The sequence below is a fragment of the Nanorana parkeri genome, unplaced genomic scaffold (assembly GCF_000935625.1).
Source record: "Nanorana parkeri isolate BGI_ZX_2015 unplaced genomic scaffold, ASM93562v1 scaffold614, whole genome shotgun sequence".
Taxonomy (NCBI): domain Eukaryota; kingdom Metazoa; phylum Chordata; class Amphibia; order Anura; family Dicroglossidae; genus Nanorana; species Nanorana parkeri.
The window spans coordinates 889,493-913,562 of record NW_017306882.1 but is presented as its reverse complement, the minus strand read 5'-3'; the positions used below and the strand labels follow the sequence as shown (position 1 = coordinate 913,562).

Here is a 24,070-nt window from a genome sequence, read left to right as displayed (position 1 = left end):
ATCTGTCCCCAAAAAAATTGTATAAAATTAATTTCAGTACAGCGTTGCATCACAGAATAAATGTCAGTCAAAGTACTGCAGCGCTGAACACTAAAAATTGGCTTGGCCAGGAAGGGGGTCTAAACACCTGGTCTTCAAGCGGTTAAATAAAACAACAGAAGGCAAACAATAAATGTCAAACTAAAATAGAGTCTATAAAAATAAAGTGTCAGGTTGTCATGCAGACCCCTTTTTTCAAGTAAGTATATCTAGAAAAGTAAAAATAGAAAACAGAACACAAAACCCAGACTACATGTAAATTAATGAATTACTATATGTCCGAATATACGTAACATGTATTCAGGCACTGTAATCATGCTCTGCTTCAGTATGTCACAGTACATGTTGGCATTCATGGTTCCCTCAATTAACTGTAGCTCCCCAGTGCCGGCAGCACTCATATAGCTCCAGACCATGACACTCCCACCACCATGCTTGACTGTAGGCAAGACACACTTGTCTTTGTACTCCTCACCTGGTTGCCACCACACACGCTAGACACCATCTGAACCGTATATGTTTATCTTGGTCTCATCAGACCACAGGACATGGTTCCAGTATTCCATGTCCTTAATCTGCTTGTCTTCAGCAAACTGTTTGCAGGCTTTCTTGTGCATCATGTTTAGAAGAAGTTTCCTTCTGGGACAACAGCCGTGCAGACCAATTTGATGCAGTGTGCGGCATATGGTCTGAGCACTGACAGGCTGACCCCCCACCCCTTCAACCTCTGCAGCAATGCTGGCAGCACTCATCTGTCTATTTCCCAAAGATGACCTCTGGATATGACGCTGAGCACAAGCACTCAACTTCTTTGGTCGACCATGGCGAGGCCTGTTCTGAGTGAAACCTGTCCTCTTAAACCGCTGTATGTTCTTGGCCACCATGCTGCAGCTCAGTTTCAGGGTCTTGGCAATTTTCTTATAGCCTAGGCCATCTTTATGTAGAGCAACAATTCTTTTTTTCAGATCCTCAGAGAGTTCTTTGCCATGAGGTGCCATGTTGAACTTTCAGTGACCAGTATGAGAGAGTAAGAGCGATAACACCAAATTTAACACACCTGCTCCCCATTCACACCTGAGACCTTGTAACACTAACGAGTCACATGACACCAGGGAGGGAAAATGGCTTATTGGGGACAAATTGGACATTTTCATCACAGAGATCAAAAAACAACCTCCGTATACACTCACTAGAGGGGGCGAGAAAACATCAATGGTATCTTTAAATCAAAGTTTGTTCTCCAATCCAAATATATACAGGAGAGGATGGTAACAGTCCGCACATTACTGTATTTGTCCTCAGAAACAGCTCCAAGCGTGAGACCATACAGAGAGTCTCCCTGCAATCTATCACATAAGAGAGTATGGTAAGAATTTATTTGGGAAATTTTAAATAAAATAAACTTCTATGCCAGTGACTCCTCTTACCCTCTTTGTGCAAATACATAAATCGGTGGTTGAGACAGAACACATGCAATTATTGCTATCTCTGTTTCATTTGTAGCCCCATTCACCTTTTGTGAGGTGGCTAATAGACATTTAGTGATTGCTAGGACTGTAGTCAGCCTGGCTGGATTATAGTGGCATTTATCTGGTTATTTCCAGGTGTCTAGCATTGACTGTATCCCCCTGGGTGGAGTGTGACTCTGCTGTATTGTGGGACAGCCAATGACGGACACAGTAAGTGTGTGTACAGTGTGGCAGCAGCCAACCACTGGGTTTCTCTTAACCAGTGGTGCATGCTGGGATAGGGTAAATATGCTGGAGGGAACTGCCATGTGCTCAGACTAGTCGGGACCAGTGATAGATTAAGGCTGGATGCTGTCCAGCCTGCCCCCCAGGCTAGGCCTGAGGCCTGGGGGTGGGCAAAGGCTGGAGTGTGGGAAGAGTTTCTCTAGGCCTCCAGTATAGAGGAGGCCTGTGTTGTTTGCCAGAGGAGGAGAATCAGAGAAGCTGATGTCTGCTGGAGATGCCTGAAACATAGAGAACCTCTCCTCTGGAGCATGGCTGGTGTCTCTCCAGCTGAGGATCTATGTTCGCCCCTGCTCATCTGTTACTCCAATTGCTATTCGCTGTACTACAAATGGATCTACACTGAGATGCTAAAATGGTCTGGTGAGTCTGGAATCTATGTCTGTTACACCCTGGATGTCTAGGGCCCCTATACCCTCTCTCCCTACTGTGAAGATGTTTAATAAAAGTTACTCAGCATTGTACTTCTGGAGTGGACAACAGCTTTGTGGGCACTAAAAGAGGGTGGTTGAATTCTAGTGGGGCAGCTGAAGATCACACCCCTAGACAGACTAGTGATGATCCAGTTATTCAAGTGGCTCCTTCGGGGGTGAACGCTGCACATTAATAAATGCCCCCTCCTGCTGAGTCAAAAGTCAAAAGATAGTCAAAAGATCCTGACCAATCTTTTGTGAAGTCAAAAGATTGGTCAGGATCATCATGATGAGAAGATCCTAGAGATGCATCACAACAATGTAGGGAGCTGAATTGGGTGAAGTCGCTCAAAAGGAACAATTCAAGTTGTATAAAATTGTTCATTGTTAAGTGCAACATTACTATATATAACACAATGAATTTTCTTCAAAAGTGTACTCTAAATTAAATGTAATCTCACAGTTCTCTCTTCTGTCTATGTGGGATGATTTTTTTTATATATAGAACCGCAGATTGCTTTTGCTTTGTTGCCAATGTTTATATTATCTATAAGAATAAGCTGATGTTTCCGTTGTTGAATTCTGTTATACACTAAAAGCCTACAGCATAACACAGTGCACGACACTGCTTTTGTATCTATGTATGAAGACACATGACTCACACATTACATTTGTGCAGCCTCTGGAAAGTAACAGCTGAAGCCAATAGCGGAATGAGAAATACAGCACAAAGAAAAAACATGTGGGAAATGATCATTATGTGCCTTGCCGACTCAAATGACTTTATTAAGCTTGTAAACTGATGGTAGATGTGGAAAACCAAATGTTACATTTCCAAGCTTATTTAATTCACAGTGCAGGGAACAATGTGCTTGGAAACTTATAAATTCCAGTAACCAATAGCAAGCAAACAGCATTTACGTTACTGATGACCATATGTTATATAGGGTACTGCATTTTACATGTTATCAAAGAAGCCTAACTAGAGCTGATGTATAAAAACACAACTAAAGGAAGGTTGATTGAAAGTCATTTGAACCTGGCATATTCTTCTTATAGTGACCTAAAGAGAAACGTAACCCATATCTTCAAAGTAACAACAAAGTCACCTTTAGAAATGTTAGTAATGAGATTCTACAAACAAATACTTCTAGATAATTGCCGGCTTTTTATTTTTTGCATAACTTATGTTTCTTTTCTTCCCCAGTCTTCTGACAGAATATTTTTTTTACTAAGGGCAGGTTACTAGATATCTCTTTACTTCCTGGAACTCTGGCACATGTGACTAGGATATTTCACCATGCACATCATCTCAGGGGAGGAAAATGCCTTTCTCTTAGATCTCATGAGATTAAGGATGAGGTTTCCTAGCAATGCTCCGCTGATGTAACCTTCCCAGGATGCAATGCTTGGGCACATTACATCATTTGTGCCAAAGTGGACCAGGAAGTAGAAAAAAAGAAATTATTTGTAAGCAGAAAAAGTAAGTGTAAGATGATTTCGTATCAGCATGAAGAGCTGTATGCTGATGGGATTTTTAGTCAAAGGGGGTAAAGATCCAATTTAAATCAGTATTGACTATCCCTACTTAGGCTTTTTTTTTTTTTTTTTTTTACTGTATTTCGTAGTGCTACAACCTGCAATTAGAGTGAGTTCTATTCTAATTTTATGTCAATCATATATACAATAATTTATTTTAGTTTCATTGACTTTTGTGTACAAAAATGTTTAACCTTTTAAAGTGTTAACAAAACCTATAATAAACTATTCAGTTTATAAACAGCTCACTGGTGTCAATGAACAATGATATGAACATATTCAATGAACAAAAACTCTACTACAGCCTGTAACTCAAGACACTGTAATTTCCCTGTTGGCACCCTAATCTTGCCTCTCAAATAGCAGAAGCTGACAATCACAGCTTGCACATCAAAGAAAGTTGTCTTTCCGCTGACAATCACATATTACTACTCCCTGCAGGAAAGTAGGCTTACATTAGTAGCCAGGGGTTGGAGATCAGTGCTTTGCTGTTGACTGTTGATAAAAAGTCAACATTTGCATAAGCTTTGTATGTTCCGAGTTGCTCCAGTCAACACTTACACAAGGCATGTAACAGTGATGTGCCAACCACCAAGCACATGCTTGTTCATACTGGGAAGTAACATGTAATCTCTTCACTTCCAGGGGTTAAGCAGAGTTGCAGGTAGGTATAGAAAAGAATAGTTTGCGGTACTGGTGAGGGTGAGGGGCATTAAAAGTAATCTATTTATTTGCCCTATATGGCCAAAGTACATGTTTGCTTTAGCCTATCTCCAGGAAAAAACAAAAACCTGCAAGGGATAACTGCTTGTTTATTTCTAGGGGACCTGTGTAAAGTGTGAAGGACTTTTATTTACCTGATTACCGCTCCTACAATACAAGCTCAGGGGGCCCGCTGATGTCATCATGTACAATGCCGGGCCCATAGCCCTGCATTATCTATGAGGATGCCGAGGGACAATCCACAAGCCGGAGAGTAGAATGGAGGAAGCAGTTAATTCTAAGCTAGTGTTATAAATAATGGTCAATGAAAAGTCAAAACATAATGGGAATGTGTAGGACAAGGGTAGGCAACCTTGGAACTCCAGCTGTGGTGAAGTCCCATGAGGCATTGCAAGACACTGACAGCCACAGGCATGACCCCCAGAGGCATAGACACAATTTGATTTGTAGTTTCACCCCAGCTGAAGTTCCAAGGTTGCCTACCCCTGGTGTAGGATGACCTACAAATTTATATGTCATAGTATGTACCTTAAGCGGTCCTGTTTGCATTTAAAGTACAATGCATTTTCTTCACAGTAAAAGTAAATTGTGTTATTTTTTACATTTTAACACTGTTTATTGTGCAAACCACATACTGTTAGATCCACAAGTTATATATAGCTAAACTGGCCGCAAACTACAATAAATGTGTCCAGACATATTTTATGTCACCAGTACTCCAATTCAAACATGAGAAAATCCATTTAATGACAAAAACTTGTCATACAGGGCAAGCGCTTTCGGGGCCTCACAGGGTCCCCTTCATCAAGCTCAGAATGACTGTCATGACCCTGTCGGGGCCTCACAGGGTCCCCTTCATCAAGCTCAGAATGACTGTCATGACCCTGTCGGGGCCTCACAGGGTCCCCTTCATCAAGCTCAGAATGACTGTCATGACCCTGTCGGGGCCTCACAGGGTCCCCTTCATCAGGCTCAGAATGACTGTCATTCTGAGCCTGGTGAAGGGGACCCTGTGAGGCCCCGAAAGCGCTTGCCCTGTATGACAAGTTTGTGTCATTAAATTGATTTTTCATGTTTGAATTGGAGTGCTGGTGACATTTCTGAACTTTATGCTATTTCACGGTGCCAGCCGTGCTCATTCCGAGCACCCACCTGAACTATACTGTTTTTTTCAGGATACATTTTGATATTTTAATTTAGGGCTCACACATCAATAGGCTCCCTTCCCCCATTGAAATTACTATAGCTCAATTCTGCAAGTTACTTGTTGTGATGACACTGTAGATACTGCATGTTAACTACACAATAGGACTGCCGTTTGCACTATTAATTGCTTCTCACATCTCTGACCTTATTTTAAATGTAGACAGCACATTATATCAACAAAGGAGGTAATTCACAAGACATTATATGATATATCCATCAGTCATAAAACCTAAATCTCATTTTAAAACAGCACAAAACAACATGTAGATAAGTACTGCGCTAGTTCCCTTCAAATCAGGTGATTCGTAGCCTCTCATAAATAGATCTTGATATTCACATTTAGAGCAAGACACAAAAGTCGTCGCTTAGCAACATAATCTTCATAACTGGCCGGGTTCTTAACTTATAAAAGCATCAGAAATGTGGCTGTCTGCCTGCTGTAGACATTTCTAGAAAGGACTGGAGCAATATCCAATTTGCACATATGCTTATTAGATTATTAGCATATTTCACTTGATCGAGCATCAAACCCCATTGTGAGGAAACCAAGGTGCAAGGTGATGCCATGTGGTTAGTGGCAATTTATGTTGGAATGTGTTTAATTACTCCTGTTCTAAACACTAGCAATAAAGCTTCAGGATAAGTAGGTAAACTGCACATAAAAAATACGACCTCCTCCCCCCAAGCCTTCTGATGTACTTCTGCCTGTCTAAGCTCCAGACCCCTGTGCTGCCTACTCTCAGTATCGGGTTTAACTATTCCTTACACCTTTCGTATATCTGGCACCACGTTCAATACCGGGCTCTCTTCGATGTCTCATCAGGTTTTACGTGACCTGTCACATTCACTGAGCCTACTGCAGTTATTACATGCAAGAATTTATTCTACCTACCTGAGAGCCTACCTTCGCAGTTAACGTCCGGCACAAAGGTCGGAGATGCATTGCATTTATGTACATTGGTCTAATATGAACCTTACATGCACTGTTTTGTAACCCTAATCCATGTTTACCTCAATCAAAATGTAGATCACAATCCATGTACCTGAATGTCACCTGCTTGTTATTACCTGCCATTTTTGTAAATATCTACTGTTGGGTTTTATATGTGGTAAATTAATTTATAAAAAAGACTCATGTCTTTCTTATCACCTTTTAAAAAGGGCAGTTTTGGTAGGGAGCCGGAATTTGGGAATGTGAACTAAAATGTTTTTTTTTATAAGACAAAAATCAGGGCTACATTTTGTTCTCATGCTCGATGTACACATTCATGACGATGTTCATAGGAAGAGCAGAAATGAAGGCAATCTTCTAAGCTTCATCATCTTTTAAAGCCGTCCTGGCCATAAACACTAATAGGCACTGCAAGTAGCTAAAGAACAAACACATTTTTGCACAGACATTATTAGTGCAGATAATGCCCTGAATATACATTTTTATATCAACAAGGAGACAAAAACCATAACTGCTCATCATCATAAACCATCCTGAAGAAGCCTCATAATTGTTGTCATTATAGGAAAAACAAGTATTTAAGGAAGGTATATAGTTATTTCTCCTTATGTGCCAAGAGTAGCCAAGCTAAAGCATAATTCAACTGTGTACGTACCTTTGGTGGATATAAAGCAAGCAACCTCTTTGGATGAATTGTCACTGCCTCTCCTATAAGTCTGAATGACCTTCCAACTCCTGGACAGGCTTTCCATGCATAGTAACTGGTATGGAGGCAAACCAGTGGTCTCACTCTACACAGCCTGGCATCTCAATGACATCAGCTCTCTAAATATAGATTTAACACTTCAACCTCGCCTATGTTTTAGGCTAAGCATCAATGAAACATAAACTAAAGAATGTCTTTATTTTTTTTATCGGACATCATTTATGGATCTTGATAACAACGGTAGGGAGTAGAACTGTTGTCTTGTGGTTAATTCCTAAGATCAGAGTATTTTTCAGTGTGTTAGACTCATAGCACGTTGTTAGAACAATGTGCTGTGGTGTCACATGGTATTTCTCAGTTTGAAGGTCATCTGTCAAAACTTTTTTTTTTGTAACTTGAACTGCACTTGTGTTCTGTCATTGCTGCTGCCTTTTGCTCTGCAGCCCAGAAATACTCTTGCCAAAAAGCCTTTGTATGTGAAATTAACTCCGCAGTCCTTTTAATGAAAGAGAAAGCATCTTTTGGTAATTTTAAGTAAGAATAAATACATAAAAATGTATGTTATACCTGCAAGTGTCCAATGTATATGTGTGTATGTGTGTCAGATCATAAAAAAGGATTAGGCAATGAGCAATGTGGAAGGCTGGTGACGCAACCCTTCAGTGGTGACAATATACCTGCAATATGGGGTATAACAACTAGACATGTGCGATTCGTTTCGTTCCGAATCGAAATTCGGACGAATTTTCGGAAATTCGGACATTCGGATGTATCCGAATTCCGAATTACAGACATAACGAATGCAAACGAATCCGAATTTCCATTTCCGAAATTCGGTAGCGTTAGTACGAACGTTCGTTTCGTTTTCTGTTCCTATTCGTTTCTTATTCGTTTCTTATTCGTTTCGTTCGTTGGAGCAAAGTGACATTAGAGAACGAGAAAAATATTTTTTCCCCCTCAAATGTCACTTTTGCTGCAAACGAACGAAAACGAATAAGAAACGAATAAGAAACGAATAAGAACAGAAAACGAAACGAACGTTCGTACTAACGCTACCGAATTTCGTCCGAATCCGAATTCCGAATCTGAATTGACTTTCACACCCGAATCCTGAAAAACTAAATAACACAAATCCGAATTTACAACGAAACAAAACTAAACAAATTTTTTGGCAGTGCACATGTCTAATAACAACTATATTTACTAATATTTTTCTCTACAGGTTTTTTTTTTCAAACTTTCATGCTGCTGTTTATTATGGGGAAGGGGGGCCAAGATATGTTAATCAGACCTTGCTTTTTACTGCAGATAGTAATTCATTTTTTTCAATGGGTTATCTCACATAGCTCATTATCGTTGCACAATAAAATGGTCCTGAACTTTCTATTATATAGGGAGCATCTAGAAATGTAAATTGTGCCTAAGCAGTAACCAAGAAATTTTACTTTTAATCTTGATTTCTTCCCAAAGAAAAACAGTGTACTTCCTGATGACACTGTGCCTAGGCACTCTTTAGCCTTGTAGCTGTATATCTGCAGTGTGAGACCTACGGAACAGTGCATTTGACAGCTAGTCAGCAGCAGCAGGGTTTGGTGATGTCACCACTGTGTTGTTCACTTTTGTCCTTGCTGGGGGGTAACCTGCAGGGTAGGGATCTCCCTGCTAGAGATGGGCTTTGGGGTCAGGTTGACTACAAGTTCGCCCTGAACCTTTTCTGCTTTTTCACAGAACATCAAATGGGCTAACTAAATGGGCAAATTTGGCCTGTTTGCCCGCCCAAAGCTTTGGCTACTGCAGACAAAAGTAATTTATTTATGGCTGTGGTTAGTGGCTGTATCACTACTGTAACTCATTCACATGGGAAGAGGGGTGGATATCTGGGGGCCTTCTTATTGTAAAGACAGCTTCCATCTTCACACAAACAGACCCCCACATCCACTGAGTGAGGAATTTGATGGTAAGGCCCTTGTCCCCATCAAAAAGAGTACATAGTGCCTTGCTGGGCAGGAAGTCTTCACCATCCTCTCTGGCAAGGTTCCCCCTGATGTTAAGGGGGTGTAGTCTGGTATGGTTTAGGAAGCATGGGGGCACCTGCTTACTGCCACCCTTTAGTGGCCAGCCACCCAACATGCTCAAATAAGGGTCTGGTGGGCCACCAGATATCCAGTCCTCCCCCCTACATGAATGAGTACCCCTTGTTTTTTTATTTGCATAAGAATTTAAATAAAATATAAACACACAGACACAGCAGTAAAAGTCCTTTATTTAAAAAACAAAAACAAATAAACACTGTCCCCCTTTGTAAATCCAACATCAATCATGTTGTCCATCAGTGTAGATCCAACATCAGTCACAATGAATGACGCCATAACATACTGCCACTTCTCCCACTACTACTCCTGTTAAAAGTGGCAGCTCCCTTTGAGGCTGCTGAATGTCAACAAACCAGCAGAGGATACTGGTTGATGTCACTGACCAAAGAAAAAAAACTATTGCTACTTGCTACATTACTTTATCTGTCCAGTTTCGTTCTCGTTATAAAAAAAAGCATGGTGTCTCCCTTAAAATCCATACCCGCCCCTTATCAACTGGGTTTTGTTGAATGACATTGTTTTATCCTTTACAATATAACTTCAGCCAAATAATTTTCTGTTTAGTTTTGTCATAGGACATAATGGGAATGGACATTTCCAATAGTAAGACAGTAGTATACACTTTACAGATGTGTTTACTGCTGTTGTGACCCTGCTAGAAAGGCTAAGCCTTGCCAACTTTATCCAAAAGAATAACATTGTTTTGACTGGAGTTCTCCTTTAAATAACTCTGTTTACTTGCTGCTTAGTCCATAAAATATTTTCTTCTTTAACAGGATGCCTTTTGTAGGGTAAAAAGTAGTGTTCGATTTGTAAATGAGAAATACGTAACCACTGATAAAAGAAAGTACGATCTAGGTTCTCTGGGTTTTAGAAACCTGGGAATTCTGACCTCAGTATGCAGTTGTGGGAGTCTTTAGAAAGTGGTTATTGGCTTTCCTTGCTGTGGTCATTTCACAGTGCTCCTCTAAGATTTGAGGCCAGTCACCACTTCATTTAGTTAGATCATATTTTGCAGATACTGGTTCTCTTAAGTGACCACAGGACCAGCTGTCACACACTTTCTAGCACTATGCCAGGGTCTCTGTCTCTAGATTATCTGCATCTGCATCCTTCAAGGGAAAGTTAATGTGCTTGTCTATAATTTCTACCCTATAATTGTTATTATTACAGGCACATATATAGCACAATAAATATATACAGCATTTTATATACTATTCATTTACATCAGTGTTTGCCCTCAAGGTGCTTACTGTCATAACACTGTTCGGCTGACAATTTTCCAGTATGTCCCTTTGGCAAAAGTAAATCTAAGGATCAACTTCTGTTGAGGGGATGGGGCCACCTACAGATTTAATTTTGGCCAATTCCTGCTAAAACTGCCACAATTTGCTCCATGTGTACCCAGCCTAAGATCCCTGTCGCACCAATTTAGATAGGAGCCAAATAACCTATCAGCATGTCTTTGGAGTTTGGTAGGAAACCCAACCTAGCACAGAGCAATATCTGCACTCCATGCAGATTTTGTGCAGGCCAAACGTGGGTTCAAACTGGGGACTGTTATAAAGCAGAAGTACTAACCACTGAGCCACTGTGCTCTTTGTTACCTAATCGGGTTTAGACGACACAAAATGGTCTTAACAGGTCTAAAGTCTGTTCTATAGCTATCCTTAAACTCTGCTAATGATTTTAGATGATTGGGGGTAACTATCTTTCCACAGACACTGGTGTTTTTGAGATTTTTTGAGTATTGTGCTCAGGACTTCCTGAGACAGAGAGAGGAGAAACATGCAAAGTGTGGTCTGCTATATAAGTGAATAAAGCATCCTTTTCCAGTAAGACTGGTAAAACTAGATATTTTCATATCTAATTTCTTTTATATGCATTAGGCACATATTTATTTTAGAAGAGTTGCTAGGGAACTGTGTGGCCACAAAGGTTTGAGGTCATTAGACAAGGTTTATTTGAGGGAAACTAGTGTATTAACACACCTTTACTATTATAAATTTATATGCAAGCGATTTTGTATTTTATATACTGAGTGTAGATTTCCCCCCCCAGTGGCTATATGTATGTCATGCAGTGTACTCAGCATTTCTGTAGAGTAACTGTGAGATTACAGGAAAAAACAAATGTATAAAAATTGCCGTCTGGAGACGGCAACCCGCAGATGCTGCGGTGCCGTCCGTCCGTTTTTTTACTACGGGCGGACGGCAAGAGGTTAAAGTGTATCTAAACCCCAAACCACAAAATGTCTTGCAGTTTACCAATCCTTAAATGTGGTAACTGCATTAGTTTTCTTTTCAAGGTTTTTTTTGTCCTTTATTTTCACCTGGTGATCTGGCCAGTAACACGCTTCCTGCCTTAGGGTGGCTCCACTCTATAGAGGAGCAATGGAGCCACCCTTGGACAGCAGCATTGCCACCATGTGGAGAGGATAGTGTTAGATACACAAGCCGAATTAGATGGACTTAACTTAAAAATTGAAGTGCAAACTCCAGCTAACACTTTTTTAAGCAGTTACAGCAACAGTTTTGTTATTTTCGCTGTGGGATGAAGGTTTTACATAAATGAATAAAATCTGACCATTGTAAGCACCCCTGTCAGTGTTAAATGGTTTGTCTCAACCTTCTAACTGCCACCTTTGCTGGACAGTCTCTTAAAAGAAGTTGAAAAATTAAAAAACTTACTGGCTAGATCACCAAGTCAAAAAAAAGGGAAAAGAGCTTAAAAAAGGAGATTGAATTGAATTGCAGCCACCACAACTAAGAATTGCTAAGCTGCAATATATCTGCATGGAGTTTGCATGTTCTCCCTGTGCTTGTGTAGGTTTCCTCCATGTACTCCGGTTTCCTCCCACACTCCAAAGACATGCTGGAAGGTTAATTGTCTCCTGTCTAAATTAGCCCTGTATGTATGCTTGTGGGATAGAGACCTTAGACTGTAAGATCCCTGAGGGACTGATATGAATGTGCAACTCTGTCTGCGCCATATAAATACCTGTAATAAATATTAGATGTTTTTGGCTTTAGATTAGACATGTGCATTCGGATTCAGACAAACCTGCAAATCAACGAAAATCAGTTGATTCGGCGGTTCGTCCGAATCCAAAATAACAAATGTAATATATGCTCGAATATACAAAAACGATATTCGGGCATACATAAATTCGTTTTCAGAACACGCCATCTTGGAGGTTTTCAGAACTGCACATGCCAGCCGCCATCTTGGAGGTGGAGCATGTGAAGTGCCATGACGGTGACGTCACACGCTGAACAACCTGCGCAAGATCGGCCTACGGCGCGTTCTGCACTTGCGCACCACCATTTTGGAGTAGATTTTGGTATACACCAATATGGCGGCACACGAACATGTGTGTGTCGCCATCTTGGTGTACACCAAGATCTACTCCAAAATGGCAGCGCGCATGAGCAGAACTGTTCTGTGGTTTTAGTGTGCGGTTTCGGATTCGGAGGCTCGTTGCCTACGAATCTGAAACAACATAAAAATGTGTTTCCGTTGACGAAACTAATGAAAACGTTTTTTCGTTTTCATTTGTTTCGTTTGGAAACAAATATTTGTGTTGTGCACATGTCTAGTTTAGATACACTTTAAACAAAAATGAGTTGTGAGGTGGTATGAAGGTTGAAAATGACCTCTCCTTCTGAAAATACAAGTATCTTGGCCCAACTTTCTAGGCTGATCCATTGGTTTCAGTATTTTTTAAGGCACTGACTTAGAACAAGTATGGTGAATACAAGTTCTGACTTTGTGCTGGCTTTCCTGATTTGCATGCTTGTTTTATGTCGGTGTCTCCAAATACTGACGCCAGAGCAAATAACATTATCATGCTAGAATGTTTGATTTTTGTATTTTTATTTTAAACAAACCTTTAGTTTCACTGTAAACTCTGTGCTTATACTAAGAAAAAATTATTGTAACATCAGTGCTATAAGATCCCCTCCCATCTCATGGCATGCTCTTCTGTCTGCTAAACTGTTGAACTTCCTGTAGAAAAATATTGAACTTCTGTTGCTTATTTTTCAAGCGCCATGGGTGGTTTTGCTGCAAGGTATTTTGAAGACCGACAAAAAGGATCCGTGAACAGAACATATGAAAATGTAAAAGTAATAATGTTTTTTTAAGTATCCTCAAAATCTATATAAACAAGTGGCCAGGTGCACGAGAGGCAATACATTTTATTTTATAAGCTGACATTTTGTAGTTTTATTGCCTACATCTAGAGTTGTCGTTGATCATGCCGTTTGCAGTCTTTTTCAAGAAGGGAACATTTACAGAGAACATACCCAATATGTGTACTTTAAAGCGACCCTGTGGCCAAAATTATGTTGGCAAAAAAAGAAGAGAGTAAATACTTATTTTCCACTGCCTGCACTGCTGAACATGGCTCTGTTGCATAGAAACCTTCTTCTGAAGTCTGCTCAGAAACCAACCTGTCTGAGAGTGTCTATCTTCTACTTCTCATTGTTGCTTAGTGGTTCCTCCCATCAACCTCCACAGAGCTGCTTTAACCACTTTAGCTCTAAATCCCATTTTTCATCTTCCCTTATAATCTTAGATTTATTTATTTATTTAGAGATATGTTGGTTTTATGTTATTTGTTCTGTCCAACCCATGATTATTTTCTGTTGATTGCATTGAACTGTATTGTGTTATATATGTATTATGTATGCTGATATCTAATGGTAGGTTGGTGCCTCAACACTTTGTTTACCTCAGCATTTGGTATATTTTCTTTGTTTCCTCTCCTGTTTTGTGCTAGTTAGTACAGTCTTAGCTAGACCCCATTTTTCTCCTGTTCCCTAGAACAGTGTTAGGCACCATTCACATGGGCAGTCTATTCAGATCAGCGTCTGTGGACAGATCCCCTGCTGATTGGAACAGACGTCTCCGGTGTGAAGGCGCCTAAGGTCCCTTTCAGATGGACGTCATGAGTTCAATAGCATAAAAAACTGATAAATACTGAGCCAATTTTTATCAGTTTACAGCAGTTTGCACGTCTTCGGTGCAATTACGTTTACATCCAGTAAACCAGCTAACAAGAGGGGCTGGTTTAAAAAGGGTTAACAGAGGATCGGGACAGAGGATAATACGTTCCATATAACGTATTATCCTTTGTTGTCCGCTGGTATCTGAAATACACGTATTAATCTCCAGTGGGAAAAACAAGGAAGTTTATCTGCTCCATTCTGACCTCTTCTCCCGCTGATTGGCAGATTGGATGATGACAGGCTTCCTCACCAGTCACTCCTGACTGGTGAGGAAGCCTGTCAATCATCCAATTGGCCAATCAGCGGGAGAAGAGGTCAGAATGGAGCAGATGACTGAGGACTTGGAGGAGGAGTTTGTGGCCATCTTGTTTCATTGAAGACGCGATGGAGGTCCTGTGTGCGGCGGTTTCGGGTCCCTGAAGATGGCGGACACGGCACAGGTACCCGTTTTTTGTATCTGAGTATTTGCACGAGTACTCATGCAAATACTCTGTATCGCTGCCAATACCGATGCTTGTATCGGTATCGGTGCATCCCTATTGATCAGCATAGCATCATCTAAGTGGACATCAATTTTATCAGTCATCACTGGCAGCTGCTCCTTCAGGAATGAGCACTATAGTTTTATTTTTTGGATGTAGATGGATTTGGATATAAGCAGATGGTAACGGTACGGACATTCACCATGTAATTTATTTCAAATGCAGCTTTTATTAAATTAGCACAGCCTCAGATATTTAGTCTACAATTAAATTACATAAAAACAAACTCTTCTGACCACAAGTATATATTATAATGTTTATTTTTATGTTAACAGTCAACATTTATACTTTAGTTTAGGTGAGCTTTTATCCCTTTTGATATTGAATTAATATGCACCCAAGAAAAAACAATCTGTTTGTCTAAATCATAAGTGTAACATTAATGAAGTTGGGAATTATCAGTATAGTCAAATAGTATTAGCCATTTTTGCAGACCGTTGCTCATATGATAAGCATAAATGTAATTTAGACCAGTGGTTCTCAACCTTTCTAGGGCTGGGACTCCTTGGTAACATTTGGCAAGTTGTGGTAACCCCCAATGGAGCACTGGACTCAGAACTTAGTAACGCACTTGACTCTGGACTTAGTAACGCATTGGACTATGGACTTAGTAACGCACTGAACACAGAACTTTATAACGCACTCGACTCAGAACTTAGTAACGCACTGGACTCTGGACTTAGCAACACAGTGGGCTGAAAACAGAAGCCCACTCACAAGAGAGAGAATTCAAGCCCTCCCTAGCCCCTGCTGCCTCCTTGCCAACTCTGTCTCCTCAGTAGGTGCAGCCATGCAACCTTCTCATCCTGTGCAATAGTAATATGCCCCACTTGTATGGGAGGTGGGAGGACAGCAGCTGCTGTGAATGGAAAAGTGTGTTGTACAGACTCCCCGGCCACGTCTGTTGTAGCGACATCTGGTGGCGCGACGGGAGAACTGACACTGCTGTGCTAGGAGGAGGCTGAGGAGTCTCTCACCTAGTGCAGCAGAAGGCATGTGGCGACCCACTCAACAGAACCACTAGACCACTAGATCTAGACCATCTGATGAATGTTTTGGGACCTGTTATTTTTGATTGGCTTATTCAGGTAATGTATTATTTATTTAGGTGACTGATTTTGCCTTTTTTATGGCATTTAATGACTTGGTGTTAAATGACTGGAAAGGGACACTTCCTGCATTTTAGGTGTGAGGGGAACTTCTAGCAGTCTCCCCTCACATGCATCCTTGAAGGCAGACCATCTAGGTTGACTGCAGCTCCCACACATATTTTTACTCCAGCATTAAGGGACTATTTCTTATATGGTGGCAAGGAAATGGAGACTCACACAGGACCTGCAGGTAAACATTAACTTGACCAAGTTTTAGCACACTTTGTAAATCATCTAGTTCCACTTTCTTGCTCTGTCTTTTCCTATGAGCAGCTAGAGTAGGCAGTAACTGTATTAACTCTATGTGCTCTTTTGGTCACTCTTTTTTTGCTCTACACTAGTCAATGCTACCTTTGAGCTTCCTCCTTACCTTTCAGCCACTCAAGCACCTCTCCAAGGTTCAGGTTAATTTACCTATATGTTCTACATGGGTATCCCAGTGTCAGGCATCGAAAGGAGAATGGGAGCTGCTCACAGATGGGGTTCAGCACACATAAAACCATCTCATACTCACTTGCAGGTTCCTTGTTGGCCAGGAGCAACGGACTGTACGCAGCCATCTCCCTGTGAAATATCCACCAGTCAGTGCTGGCAACAAAGTAATTCCAGAAAATATTGTGAATACTATATCTGTGCAGGCAAACTAATTATTAGTATTTCCTACTAAATGTACAAGGTGAGTGGGATGATGCAGGAGAAATAGGAAGATGGTGTTATGCTGGCTTCAATGTCAGGACCTCTCTATGCTCTTTTTGTCTACTTTATACGTTGTCTACAGACATTAGAGAATGTTTTCCTGATCTGACGTGGGGAACATTGGTATGGTTGTAGTCTTTTCACAACCTAATACAGGATGGATTTTCGCAGCCAATGACTGTATCCCGCAACGAATACAGTCCCGAAAACATCTCTTCCTGTTCCATAGACATAAACATGCGAGCCTACAGATACCAACATGCCTGTTTGTAGAAAGGTAGAAGTAGAAGGTAGAGGCACACTGAGACACAGGACCATACCTGAAGCTGTGATCATATTTTAGGCCAGTTCAGGGGCGTAACTAGAAATCACAGGGCCCCATAGCAAAGTTTTGTATGGCCCCCACCACCAAAAAAAAGAAAAAGCACCTACCTTCCTGAGTCCCTGCAGAGTCCACTTGAGACCCCACAGATACCAGAGACCATGCATAGCCCACCTAAGAGTGACCCTGCACAGCCCACCAAAAACTCCCTATGTTGAGCTCTGCAGGGTCTCAGGTGGGTTGGTCTTCCATTCTGACTATCCTGACCATCCTCGGCTTCCTGACCATTAAAATGACCATATATTAAAGGATAATGGATAAAAACATCCTCACAAAGATTGCAGTACAACATTTAGCCATAATCACAGGAGTTCAACCGTGAGGCGGCATGCCAGCTGGCGGATCAGCGTCTTCTGTGTCAAACACTTTGTTATGGGATATTTCCTATATCAGATCAAAGGAGTAATACACTTGTTGTACTGCAATCCTTGTAGGTTTTTATCCATTTTCCATTAAAATAAAAAATTATCCTGCACATCTCGGGGCGCTCTGTGTTTTTGTTTTAGAAATCGAGTCAAGGTCCCCTAGTCCTTAAAGGAGCAGCACGGTGTGCGAGGATCATTTTATAGCTGTCACAAGTGCATATAAGACTGTTTGGAATTCTCACTATCCTGACCATCATCTGCATCTTCACTATACTCACATCATCATCCTGATCATCCTCAGCTTCCTGACCATTCTCCCCATCCTAACCCTCATGTCCATCCTAACCCTCATGTCCATCCTGACCCTCATGTCCATCCTGACCCTCATGTCCATCCTGACCCTCATGTCCATCCTGACCCTCATGTCCATCCTAACCCTCATCCCCATCCTGACCCTCATGTCCATCCTAACCCTCATGTCCATCCTGACCCTCATGTCCATCCTAACCCTCATGTCCATCCTGACCCTCATGTCCATCCTGACCCTCATGTCCATCCTAACCCTCATGTCCATCCTGACCCTCATGTCCATCCTAACCCTCATGTCCATCCTGACCCTCATGTCCATCCTAACCCTCATGTCCATCCTGACCCTCATGTCCATCCTAACCCTCATGTCCATCCTGACCCTCATGTCCATCCTGACCCTCATGTCCATCCTAACCCTCATGTCCATCCTGACCCTCATGTCCATCCTAACCCTCATGTCCATCCTGATCCTCATGTCCATCCTAACCCTCATGTCCATCCTGACCCTCATGTCCATCCTAACCCTCATGTCCATCCTGACCCCCATGTCCATCCTGACCCTCATGTCCATCCTGACCCTCATCTCCAACTGTAGCAGGCAGGGCGGAGAGGGCAACAGCTGGGAATGGCAATGAGGGGTGCATGTTTTCTGCCAGATGCAGCCCTCCTGGCTGTGCGGGGACTCAAACACACAGGAAACATTTCACATAAAAAACAGCCTAGCCGTTCCTACCTGTCAGCCGCCGCCGAGCCCCAGCCTCTTCCTTCTCACCGACGATCCCCGGCCTCCACTTCCACCAATGCCGCCGATCTCCGGCCTCTTCGCCGCCGAACCCCGGCATCCTCCACTTCACTGCTGATCCCCGGTATCTTCTTCCGGGCCCCGGCCTCCTCCTCCGGACCCTGGCTTCCTACTCCACGACCGAGGGCCCCAGTCTCCTCCGCAGCAGCCGGGTCTCGTCCTCCACCTACACGGCTGAACCCCTCGCCCCCATGACCGGGCCCCTCTGCCCCGGGCCCCACAGCGACCGCGTGGGTCGCAATGGTGGTAGTTACGCCACTGGGCCAGTTGTACTGTTTAATGTATTATGTCCTTTTCGTAGACCTTGTCCCTGACAGATCTTTAGGTGCTGACCTGGCTCTGGTTTCTGACCTTCACTCAAGTCTTGATGTTGCCTCAGCCATGTTCTCCGTTTGCCTTATTCCCTTCCTCCTTTAAAATTTCCTCTTTGAAAACCAGTACTCTGGTAGTCATTACAATTATTCTAGCTTCATAATTCCCAGGCAGCCAATTTACTAACACTATTATCTGACCAACACTTCCAACTTTCTGCTGCATGAAAACCAATGCATGCTATTTACACATTTCTTCCGGAAGATGACTACTGTAATTTGTATAGTTAGATTCCATATGCAAACTTAACTTGTGTTTAGGCATTCTAATGTTAATGGTTATGGAAATTGCCTGAGTTTGGTTTTGTTTGTCCTCCGTTTAAACAATATGACATTGAAATTTAAATTTGAACTGCAAAGTTCTCGGTTCTGGTGGATTGTTGTAAGATTAAACTGTCCTTTAGGGTGTGAACAGGACACACAACTGTGACCTCTCTGAACATGTTCTCACTTCATCATGGTATTTGCTTTCATAACAGCTGCCTGAAAACACAGCGCCTTTATCATTTTGTGCAACTGCAGTGACTGTTTCCACCAATAGGTCACTCTCAGTATACAAATAAGCAGTCTTGAAATAAAATTCTTGGACTTGACTTAAAAGCAATCTACAGAGAGAGATCTGCAAAGGCTGCCTTTGCTGGCCTTCTTCTAAAAATACTAGCTGCCTGCCTTTATGTTTTCACTTACTGACTTGAAGCAAGCATACACATCAAAAGTAAGAACCTTGAACTGTATACTTGTTCCAGATCAGTGCCACAGAAAGTATAGAAACCAGTGGATTAGCATGACAGCCAGGCAACTAGTATTTTGAAATGGACAGATTGACAATGACTGGCTCCATATTCACTCTGTAGGGGTTTTCTTTAAAACTGAGCTTCAAGCAAACAGCTAAATACACAGATAAAATATACATATATGGAAATGTTTTACCTTCCAAAGGATTTCAATAGATATACATATATGGAAATGTTTTACCTTCCAAAGGAATTAAAGTTCTGCCCATTTAGTGCTGAGATATACACAACTCTGCCACATAGCACTGCTCTGTTAGGTAGGGCAGAAGAGCTGATTAATCTCTGCTGGAGTTAAGCAATGTTTACAGGTCTCCCTACCCCCAGCCTGTGACAGGACAACAAATGGAGAAACTACACACAGATGTGCTCATCTGGCTCATTGTGCTGCTTCTTCCTGTGAAAACTGTTGGCAATATATAAATCCTGTATAATAATAATAATAATAATAATATATCTAATGATGTACCAATGTATACAGAGCTGCACCCCCACATGACAGCACTAGGCAACCTAGTGATTGGACACTACATCGTGAAAGGAAGAAGATAGAATCACAAGTCCCTTCCTTACCTGAAAATAATCATACTGCTCTGGTGGGTGAATAGACCTAATGGGAAAGGAGGTGGGGGGCAATCTATATCTCTCTCTCTCTCTCTCTCTCTCTCTCTATATATATATATAGATATATATACACTGTATATGTGTATGTTAAAAAAGTTGATCCAACTCTATTATATTTTCCCTTGCTTCCATACATTTTTATGTTGAAAATAAGAGTAAGAAGATCAAACACGGAACTGGTTGCCATAGAGAACAGCTCCAAATTTCCTTCTAGTAGTTTTCATGACTCAACACACTGTTGACACTCTTTTATTAGTGTGTCATTATGGATTCAGGACAATGTTTAGTTTTACAAAATACCAAAACTGTGCCTGGATTTCAAATGGAGACACTAAAGGAGAGCCAACAGTTTGCTCTCTAGCACAGTATGTTAAAATATGTGCCAGTCAACAAATTGGGACATTAGAACAGTTTCAATGTGTCCTGGGTAGAATTAGGATCTCACTTCTTGATCACACATCTTTGATTTTTATACTGTATATCATAGATCATGCTGGATAAAGCTGGCCATACACCAATTTTCATTGCTGCCAAGAACCCTCGTTCGATTCTAGCTCAAATAACCCATAACAATCGTTGATAATCATTCGTTGGCAATATCAACTCACTGAATTTTGTCGATCAACAGAACGGATTTTCGTTTGCGCATGTGCAGTGTTTTTGCTGCATTTTTTTTTCATACGAACATGTCAATAATGCATTTGCTTTTCGTTTGATTCAAGAACATTTTCCCAGCCTGACCGATTGAGGAAATTTGGCCAGGAGTACAGTAATTAAAATCATTGGTGCCCTATCAACTGATCGATTATCGCTCCAAAGACCATTTGTGGACAATATCTGAACGAGAATCGATAGGTGTATGGGCACCTTTAGCTTCTTTCCCGGCCAGAACAGCCTGGGAATGACAGCTCTAAACCCAGAAGTGACGAAAAGCTAATCGCTTCTGGCTTCATTCACTGCAGTGATGATCAGATGTTCGCTGATTGTCCTCCGCTTTCCCCACTGACACCTGCCATGGATGTTCTAGGCGTCCAGGGGGGGAAGCGGAGCCCAGGATACATGGTGGGAGGTCTGCAGCTATACAGCCGCCTTTGTCATTTTAACAGAAAGCTGACAGCCTTCAAAGGAGTGTTAACAAACTCCTGGATGCTGTAGCATTTACAGGTCCTTGCTGTCACTTATATAAGAAAAAAAGGTTAAAGAGAATGTATAGCTACATTTTTTTTTGTTTTGGCTAGAGTAGAAAAGGGTTAAAAACAACGTTTTACTTTTTCTAGGGATATTTCCCTCTCCGCTTTCAGATCCAGAGAGGCAATAGGAAGTGAGAGGAGATCTCTATAAATTGGGGATCAATCTTAACCACTTGTCACCAGACAGGTGTCTTCATTGGAAGATTTTTCCTCATTTCTGGTCCCTGTAATAACAAATGTAAAGTTTGAATTTCTCATCACTTTTTGTTTCTTTCTTTAAGAAATGTATATCAATCTAATGTATGGTATATAGGAATTTGGGGTGGTATGCTGGCTTTCTTCTTTATTTCAGTGTGATGTCTGCCTGGAGTTGCTGGGGAGAAGCTTAGAGGAGATGCGACTATTGTTGAACAGGGTGAGGCAGCTGATCACCGAATTGGCGACAGACATTTTGAAGGAAAAGTTGACATCCAATATTAAAGTACTCTTACCTTTACACAGAGCTATCAGTATGGGATGTAGCAGTTTTAATTACAGCAGCAAGCTCCAAGCTTAATGTCACAATTTATCCTTAATAGGTGTAATGTCGCCCACTTTGTGGGTGGATAGTGTTTTACTTGATTTATGGTGGTCAGTTCTGGCTGGTTTACAGGCTTTTGAAAAGTCTGGTGGTTGGGTAATGTTGCCCACTTTGTGGGTGGATGGTGGTTCACATGATTTAAGATGGTCAATTGTGTTTGATTTATGATGCTTGAGTCTTGAAGGCTAAGTCTGTTAGTTATGTTTATGGATTATGAGTCAATAAAAGTTAAAGTTATACTCAAACCTCAATAAAGGGGCCCAGCCAAAATTTTCCACATTCATATGTCTGGTGTTTTGCTAATTCTTGTTTATATTCTTTGTTTTTATTATTATTTGTTTACTATATGTTGTTATATTATTTGTTGTTTATATTTTGGTGTGGTGTGACAGTGGGCATGTACAATAATATGGTCATCAATAGGGATGAGATCAGTTTCAGACCAAATTCGGTCTGAACCTGAGATACTGCGAACTTGGAAACTACATGGGGCCACACGCCCAGTCAGCTATGGACCAGGGCATTCTCCACCCCGCAGCTACATAAACAAAGGAAGAGTATGATTGTGCTGATGTCATTGATCTTATATGGCCACATGGCCAAATATAGTCGCGTGATCATATAAGGTCAATAATGTCATTGCATTCTGCCTCTTTGCTTACATGCAGCTGCGGTCAGGGAATTCCCCAGCCACAGGTGATTGGGTGACAGTGAAAGGAACTTCCTTCTGTGTTCTGTGTTCGGAGGAGCTCCTTCAGTGTAGGCTATTATTGCTGACCTCCCATTTAAAATGCTAATTGTCTGGCTGTTATGTGACCTTCTTGTTTCAATGCTTTAAAAATCATTGACCCAGAGCAAGCATGTAGAGTAGGAACTTCAGGTAAAAGTCAGAAGTCCTTATCTGCATGGCAGAGATTTAAAGGGAACAGGCAACAGAAGTGACGTGTTTCTATACAGAGTAATCATCAGTTACAACAATGTGTTATTTCTTCTCCATACAGTTCTATACAGCAAGGCACTTAAATATATCAGTCTTAAGGCAAAACAGTAATGTGGACTTACATACAGAAGGTTGTTTGAAGCGTGCTTCTTAAGCATGTACCTGTGAGGCTTCTAGAGGCAGCTTTCCTTTAAGGGTGCTGTCCTAGCTAAATGCTGTGCGCAGAACTGCATCAGACCAGAAGGCTGGAAAATACCCAAGGTGTGTTGTCCTTAGATGCTGGCCCAATCCTAAGGGCGTCCATTAGCATTCCTATACTGTCCCTCCTCTACCTTTTCCTCACAAGTGGGTCTCTGTCCCTGTCTTACCTATTCACACACTGAAGTTCTCCCTGTGATGCAGTCAATGCTTATAGCCTTCTGCTATAAAGGCTGCCCAAAATCTCGTGAGACTTCTGTGTTTCATTAGATACAGGCTTCCCCAAGATGGTGCCCAGAAACCAAAGTAGAGGACATAGGGGCAGGTGGGGACATATAGTGGAAACTATAGTGAACTACAAACCTAACACCCATACCAGGCACTGCTCTTAGTCTTCCCTGTGCAGACTGAGAATGAGGGAAGTTCCTTCCAAACTTTGCACATGAAATGAGTTTATTGACAGTTAACAAAGCCTTACAGATCGAATGCGTATATGTAAATATGCCACTGGAGGCCAGGCCTCCTTCACTCCCACCGTGCCCTATGATCATGCCTAAGTCACCTTGTGGGTAATCAGGCTCTGACACAAAGCAAGCAAAGGCTAGGGTATATATGTACTTCTAGTTTGTATATTCTGTTCAATGTTTGCAGGTTGTTATTAAGGTAGGGTATAGAGTAGAGATGAGCCTGAGCTT

The 24,070-nt window shown here is 41.5% G+C and overlaps 1 protein-coding gene across 1 annotated transcript in view; it reads right to left on the bottom strand.

Annotated features, from left to right (window-relative positions):
* Positions 1-7,363, bottom strand: part of MYOZ2 (myozenin 2) — a 55,127-nt gene extending 47,764 nt beyond the window's left edge. The window contains exon 1 of the mRNA XM_018562933.1: positions 7,279-7,363. The gene's annotated coding sequence lies outside the window, so the exon portion shown is untranslated. The remainder of the gene's footprint in view (positions 1-7,278) is intronic.
* Between the last annotated feature and the right edge of the window lie 16,707 nt (positions 7,364-24,070).